The sequence below is a fragment of the Scyliorhinus torazame genome, chromosome 18, assembly GCF_047496885.1.
Source record: "Scyliorhinus torazame isolate Kashiwa2021f chromosome 18, sScyTor2.1, whole genome shotgun sequence".
Taxonomy (NCBI): Eukaryota; Metazoa; Chordata; class Chondrichthyes; order Carcharhiniformes; family Scyliorhinidae; genus Scyliorhinus; species Scyliorhinus torazame.
In genome coordinates, this window is record NC_092724.1 from 96,964,377 (window position 1) to 96,972,306 (window position 7,930).

Consider the following 7,930-nt stretch of genomic DNA (forward strand, 5'->3'; position numbering starts at 1 on the left):
GAGTCTCTCAGCGCTATGGCCAGTGGTTCAATTGCCAGCGCGAACAGTAATGGGGACTCCTGTCTTGTTCCCCTATGTAGTCGAAAATACTCCGATCTTTGCCGATTTGTGACTACACTTGCCATTGAGGCCCCATAGAGGAGTTTAACCCAGCTGACAAACCCCTCCCCGAACCCAAACCTCCTCAGCACCTCCCATGTATACTCCCACTCCACCCTATCAAATGCCTTCTCTGCATCCATTGCCACCACTATCTCTGCCTCCCCCTCTGCTGGGGGCACCATTATCACACCCAATAGCCGTCGCACGTTGACATTCAATTGTCTCCCCTTTACGAACCCTGTCTGATCTTCGTGCACCACCCCCGGGACACAATCCTCTATCCTCATTGTCAGCACTTTTGCCAACAACTTGGCGTCCACATTCAGGAGCGAGATAGGCCTATAAGACCCGCATTGCAGCGGGTCTTTATCTCGCTTCAGGATTAGTGATATCGTCGCCTCCGACATTGTCGGGGGTAGAGTTCCCCCTTCTCTGGCCTCGTTAAAGGTTCTTACCAGCAGCGGGGCCAACAAGTCCACTTATTTCCTGTAAACTTCCACCGGGAACCCGCCAGGTCCCGGGGCCTTCCCTGCCTGCATATTCCCCAGCCCTTTGGTCACCTCATCCACCCCAATTGGCGCCCCCAGGCCTGCCACCTCCTGCTCCTCCACCCTTGGGAACCTTAGTTGGTGCAGAAACTGCTGCATCCCCTTTTTTCCCTCCGGGGGTTGGGACCTATATAACCTCTCAGAAAAAGTCTTAAACACCTCATTTACCTTCCCTGCTCTCCGCACCGTAGTTCCCGTTTCATCCCTAACACCCCCTATTTCCCTCGCCGCTGTCCTCTTACGAAGCTGGTGGGCCAACAAGCGACTCGCCTTTTCCCCATATTCATATCTCATCCCCTGTGCCTTCCTCCACTGTGCCTCTGCCTTCCCTGTGGTCAGCAGGTCAAACTCCGCCTGGAGTCTTCGCCTCTCCCTATATAGTCCTTCGTCGGGGCCTCCGCATATCTTTTATCCACACTCAAGATCTCCCCCAGTAGTCTTTCCCTCTCTTTGGCCTCTGTTTTCCCCTTGTGAGCCCTGATGGAGATCAACTCTCCCCTGACCACCGCCTTCAGCGCTTCCCATACTACCCCCACTCGAACCTCCCCATCATCATTGGCCTCCAGGTACCTTTCGATACATCCCCGCACCCTTCCGCAGACTCCCTCATCCGCCAATAATCCCACATCCAGTCGCCAGAGTGGCCGCTGTTCCCTCTCCTCTCCTAGTTCCAGATCCACCCAATGTGGGGCATGGTCTGAAACAGCTATGGCCGAGTACTCCGTTCCTTCCACCCTCGAAATCAGTGAGCTTCCCAAAACGAAGAAATCTATCCGGGAGTATACCTTATGGACATGGGAGAAAAAGAACTCTTTGGCCAGCGGCCTAGCAAATCTCCACGGATCCACTCCCCCCATTTGGTCCATAAACCCCCTAAGCACCTTGGCCGCTGCCGGCCTTCTTCCGGTCCTGGATCTAGATCTATCTAACCCTGCGTCTAGCACGGTGTTGAAGTCTACCCCCCATTACCAGGTTTCCTACCTCCAGGTCCGAGATACGTCCCAGCATCCGCTTCATAAATCCCGCATCATCCCAGTTCGGGGCATATACGTTGACCAGCACGACCTCCATTCCCTGCAGTCTGCCACTCACCATCACATATCTGGCCCCGCTGTCCGCTACAATGTTCCTAGCCTCGAACGACACCCGTTTCCCCACCAATATGGCCACCCCTCTATTCTTTGCATCCAGCCCCGAGTGGAACACCTGTCCCACCCATCCCCTCAACCTAACCTGGTCCGCCACCTTCAGATGCGTCTCTTGAAGCATGGCCACGTCTGCCTTCAGTCCTTTTAAGTGCGCGAACACTCGGGCCCTCTTAATCAGCCCATTTAGGCCTCTCACGTTCCACGTGATCAGCCGGACTGGGGGGCTGCCCGCCCCCTCCCCTGTCGACTAGCCATTACCCTCTCTGGGCCAGTCCCACGTCCCGGTCCCACGCACCCACCCGTCCCCCAGGCGGCGCATTCCCGCCTCGACCACCTTTTCTCTTACCAGCTCCCTTTCGATCTCAGCAGCAGCAACCCAGTTGTGTCCTCCCAACCCCCCCCCCCCCCCCCCCCCCCCCCGCCCGCTAGATCCCCATCTAGCATGGTTACTCCCCCCATATTGCTTCCGAAAGTCAGCTGACTTCAACTGACCCTGGCTTCTCCCGCTCTCTCCTTGACCCCCCCGTGTGAGGAACTCCCATCCTCCTTGCGCCTATCTTCCTGCCATCATCTCTCTGGCGCGGGTAAATAGAACCATCCCGCGCAGCTCCCCCTTCAGCCCCGTTCCCATTCCCCATCCCCCGCCTGTGTCTCTTTTTCCCCCCCACCGGCGGCCACATTTCTCAGTGTTTCCCCTCCCCAATTTACACCTCTATACATCAACATTGTAATTTCCCCTCCAACATCAGTCCCTCAGTTCTGGTCCAGTTTCTCTTTTTGAATGAAGGTCCATGCTTCTTCCGACGTCTCAAAATAGTAATGTCTATCCTGGTACGTGACCCATAATCGCGCCGGCTGCAACATCCCAAACTTTACTTTCTTCTTATGCAGCACCTCCTTGGCTCGATTGAAACTCGCCCTCCTTCTCGCCACCTCCGCACTCCAGTCCTGATACACTCGTATCACCGCATTCTCCCATCTGCTACTTCGTACCTTCTTGGCCCAGCTCAAAACAACCTCTCTGTCGTTGAAGCGGTGGAATCGCACGACCATCGCTCTAGGTGGTTCTCCAGCCTTTGGTCTCCTCGCAGGGTCCCGGTGGGCCCCTTCCACTTCCAGGGGGCCCGAGGGGGCCTCAGCTCCCATTAGCGAACGTAGCATCGTGCTCACATAAGCCCCGCCGTCAGCTCCTTCTATTCCCTCGGGGAGACCCAGGATCCGGAGGTTCTTTCTCCTTGATCTATTTTCCAGGACTTCAATTCTTTCAATGCACTTCTTATGAAGCGCCTCGTGCGTCTGCATTTTGACCGCTAGGCCCAGGATCTCGTCCTCGTTGTCAGTTACCTTCTGCTCCACCACACGGAGCTCTATCTCCTGGGCCTTTTGTGTCTCTTTAAGCCCCTCGATTGCCTGTAACATCGGGGCCAGCACCTCCTTTTTTAGCACCTCCACACACCATCTGAGAAATTCATCCTGGTCCGGTCCCCATGTCGCCTGGGCTCCCTCCGACGCCATCTTGTTTCTTTCTTTCCTCTGCCGCTGCCCTCGAGGATCCTCCGTGATCTGGCCGCCACCGCCGATCTTTTTCTTTCACACTGTGGGGGACTCCCTGTTGCTTCACCCCACACCGGGTTTCGTCACAAAAATTTCCCGTTGGGGCTCTTAAAAAGAGCCCGAAAGTCCGTCAAAGCTGGAGCCGCCGAAATGTGCGGCTTAGCTGACGATAGCCGCAACCGGAAGTCCCTTGCTACATTTTTGAAATACCTTTTAGTCTTGTTCTTATTTACCTGAAGTAAGCACTAACATTTATAGTGTGCCTTCATTGTAACAAATTGCTCCAAAATGTTCGGCATTTGAATGAGATCTGAGGAAATAGGTGGACGGTGGCTGATACAGATGCGTTTAAGGAAGCTTCTGAAGGCATGGGGAGATGTAATAGGGTGAGTAAGGACAGGCTGACTGAATACAAGTAATTGGGTAGATCAGTCGATTTGCCCATCCTTTCCTTCCCTCTCTTCCTCCTTTTCTTTTATTCTAGATTTAATGCCATTCTATCCGGATGCTCCTGCCTTACCTTTGATGGCACTCAGTCGCATATTGGCAGAACAGACTCCATGGACTGAATGGCCTAATTGTGAAAAAAAAAGGAGGCAGCACGGTAGCATTGTGGATAGCACAATTGCTTCACAGCTCCAGGGTCCCAGGTTCAATTCCGGCTTGGGTCACTGTCTGGGCGGAGTCTGCACATCCTCCCCGTGTGTGCGTGGGTTTCCTCCGGGTGCTCCGGTTTCCTCCCACAGTCCAAAGATGTGCAGGTTAGGTGGATTGGCCATGATTGGCCCTTAGTGTCCAAAATTGCCCTGTGTGTTGGGTGGGGTTTATGGTTTATGGGGATAGGGTGGAGGTGTTGACCTTGGGTAGGGTGCTCTTTCCAAGAGCCGGTGCAGACTCGATGGGCCGAATGGCCTCCTTCTGCACTGTAAATTCTATGATAATCTATGATATTAGCCTGTGTCCAATTGGCATTGAGGGGAAAGAGAGCCATTAACCAACGCCAAACTATACCGCGGGCATATGTGGCATTGAGGTCCATTTGTTGGGAGTTACCATGGCTCTGGTCTTTGAAGGACCCCATGAGATCAAGTGTTTTTTGCCAACAAACGGAGGAAATGGGTTAATCAGATTGTGGCCTGGATCGCTAAAATAATCTCAAGTTAAAAAGAATGGATGAGATTCTCTGGCCTCTCTGCAGCGTGTTCCTTGGCGGCAGAAAGCGGTCTGGTGTTGGCTGGCGGCGGGATCGTTTGGTCCTGTCGCTGTCAATGAGATTGCCCATTGAATCCACCCCATGCTGCTGGGAAATCCCTGTTGGTGGACCAGAAGATCCCAGTCGGAAGGTAGCGCCAAATATATTTTGAAGTGCCTTTCTCCCCATCCTGTACAAGGGTCAAAAGGAACATCATTTTAATTTGATCAGTTTTTTTCCGTTGTGCAAAACCTTTGAGTTCACATATCCCAGTCTCAGAAGTTCACCTCAGCAACATACTGCCGATTCCTCAGCTCTTTTAACTTCACAAGATAGAGTCAAATATCTAAAGGTTCTGTGGTATATGAGCTCTATGTATTGCTCTCAGATTCTTTTTTGTTACTTTTGCTTTGCTGAGGAGGTGTATGAATGCAGCTTAATTAAATTAAAATTTCTGTTTTGATTTCCTGCTACTTATTGTTTTTAATAAACTGGATTTATATTTTAGAGGATTAAACCAAGTGATTTGATAGAGCAATTATTCTTCTGATATCCTATAGGAGAACATGAGTGGGTTCATGAAAATTCAGTTAGCTAATTAGCACAACAAGGTAACCCCTCTTAACCCCCTGGGAAATGCCACATTACTAAAACTTCTGAGAATAAAATAATCTGGTTAGTAGGGAGCAATAAGGATTTAGACATAAGTTTGGTGCTGAGCGTGAGCACAAAGGTATTGAGTATAAAACTTTAAAAAACATGAAGGAAATTACTTCCCATCAGCAGAGCAATGGGAGATCAGCAAGTCCACAATAAAAAAAACTTGTGTCTGTAGCATCTGTTCTGGAATTCTGCCCAATTTTTCCTTCAGTTCCCTTTGTGGATTAGGTCTCTATGTCCTCCGTTCTCAAGGATTATTTTCTACTTTTGTTATCCTCCTGCGTAAAATCTTCTCTCACAAACTTTCTGTGGTTCACATGGCTTTAGACCAGGACAATGGACGGAATGCTCCTATCCCACAGCATGTTCGGAAAATCTAGCGAGGGCCAAAAAGTCAGAATCTCGCCGATGTACAATTTGTTACAATTCTCTCAATGGTAGGTTAATGACACGCCGGTCTTCCCGCTGACTGGTGGTGTGGAAGTAATTTGCATCACAGGAATGCTTATTAAAAGAGCTGGCCGCCGGTTTTCAGTGAGGTCTTCCAATCCAACATGAAATGACGTTGGTTCGATTGCTAAAGAGTGGCGTGTGCAACACAGTCCCTCAGTTCACAAGGGACTTTGAGGGAAGTGCAACAAAGCCTTTCTGACATGGTGCTTCATTACTGATGCCCTGTACATCACCCTGCTGGGCCAGACCGGTTTTCTGCCCTCCATCTCCATGTTGAGCTGGTCTTCATGTGCAGCACCTTGCGGCTGGACACGTTGACCTTCCTGTCTCACTATCTCCAATCAGTACTGCGCCTGGGGTTGTGGAGCACAGGCGTGTCCTTCCCCCGGTGCCAAACACCAGTGTCTATACGGAGATCGTATTTCTTCTCAGGAGCACGACACACAGGGATGCGTGTTTAATCACTGTCTGTCCAAGGCATAGCAACGGCCATTATTCAATCAGCTCCTGTGCTCACTTCCTGACTGCTCATCCTGTACTTCACTGCAGGCCTCCACTGTTTATGCTGATTATGCTGAGTGAGCACTATGCTCCGGGACTCAGACAGCCACCGCAACAAATGTTTGAAGTTTGACCAGCGGTGGTGTGCTAGGTTAGGCTGGGGTGTGTGGGGGGGGGGGGGGGGAGCTGTGTGTGGGTTGGTGGAGTGCAGGACGAATGGCCTGACGAATACGAGGGGATGTGGAAGGAAGGCTATGCAAGGGGGGGGGGGGCGGAGGCTCACAATGGCAGGCACAGGGGCAAGGAAGTGGATGAAGGAGACAAATAATCAATGGCAGAGAGAAGACCGAGGGGAGGGAAGCTGGACTCTGTCAAGGCTGCATGAAATGCAGACAAACAAGTGGGGGGGGGGGGTGTCAAAGTGATACCACATTGTTTACTGGAAGGGGATGGATGAGTACTCTGGATGCACTTGATAGAGGTCCAAGTGGGACATGGGAACCACGCAGGTGATGGGCTTGCGGGAAGTGTGGTTGAATCAAGGGACTGACTTCTTGAAACTGCTAACCTTTTCCGTCTGGGTTGTTGACATCCTGCCCGGTTCCTTGAAGACATGTGGGCTGGAGAGAGTGATATGAGTGTTGGACTGGTGTTTAAATATGGTGCTGGGACCTTTGAACCTGCCAGTTGAGGGCCGGCGAATGAATCAGCTGCCGGCCCGTTAGAAGATCCGGCAGGGAACTCACCTGTGCATAATTAATGATGTTCCAAGTGCAGAATCTGACGCGGCCCCCTGCCATTCTGGCCAGTAGGAAAGGTGCCATCGAAACACCTTTCGCTGCACTTAATTTCAAAAACTGAGAATTCCGCCTTTTGATTTTAAGAGGGTGCCAAAGTTCATTTTAATGTTGCCACCAGCTACCCATCTTAGCATAGCTTCCAAGGATTAAAGTTGAAAAGCAGCACAAATCTGTGTCATCTCTTCAAACTATTAGTCTTTAGCAGCACCACACTGAGCCCACTGATGACCCCAGTAATGCTCCTTTGGCCTCCAAACGCACAATATAACAGCTTCCACCTGTCTTGACTTTCTTTGGCTTTTGGTTCTGCCTTGCTGACTAGACCTACTCATGCGTCTCAGCTTGTTTCAAGTTTAAGGCCCCCATTTTTCACTTAGACTTACTGATACCTTCCATATATAGTTGGTCTAAATATTCCAACTTGACCCATTATTTCCCATGAATCCTTCTGTGTGTTACCTTCCTACACACCCTCATCCCTAGACAAACTCACATATGCTAATGAGGGACCTCAGGCTAGTTTTAGGTTCCTCTGAGTGGTTGAGCAATCACTGGGCCTGGTTCATTTAGATTTTCTTTGTGAAAATATGGCCGACGAACAGGTGCCACTGGAAAGGTAACTTTTAATTTTGGAAGAAGTTTAATATTAGCCAGGAATGCTCTATTGACTGGGACCCTCACTCCAACAGCACCTTTAACTTTGATCAAATCACTTCTTTATTCAACATAATATAAAAATCCCAATGCTAATCACGACTTCAAGAGAAGTTTTATCATACACTGCATTGAAAACACATAAATTATTCTCCCTTCCTTTGCTACCCCTATAAGTTCCCAAATTGTTGATACTTCTCTAAATTCTAGTGGTGGATTTGTGGCGGATGTCACTACCCAATCGCAGTGGCCAGGCACAAGCAGGGATCGGACTCCTTAAACTGGAGGCTTGAGGCTTCTTCCTTCTGCGATGTTGTT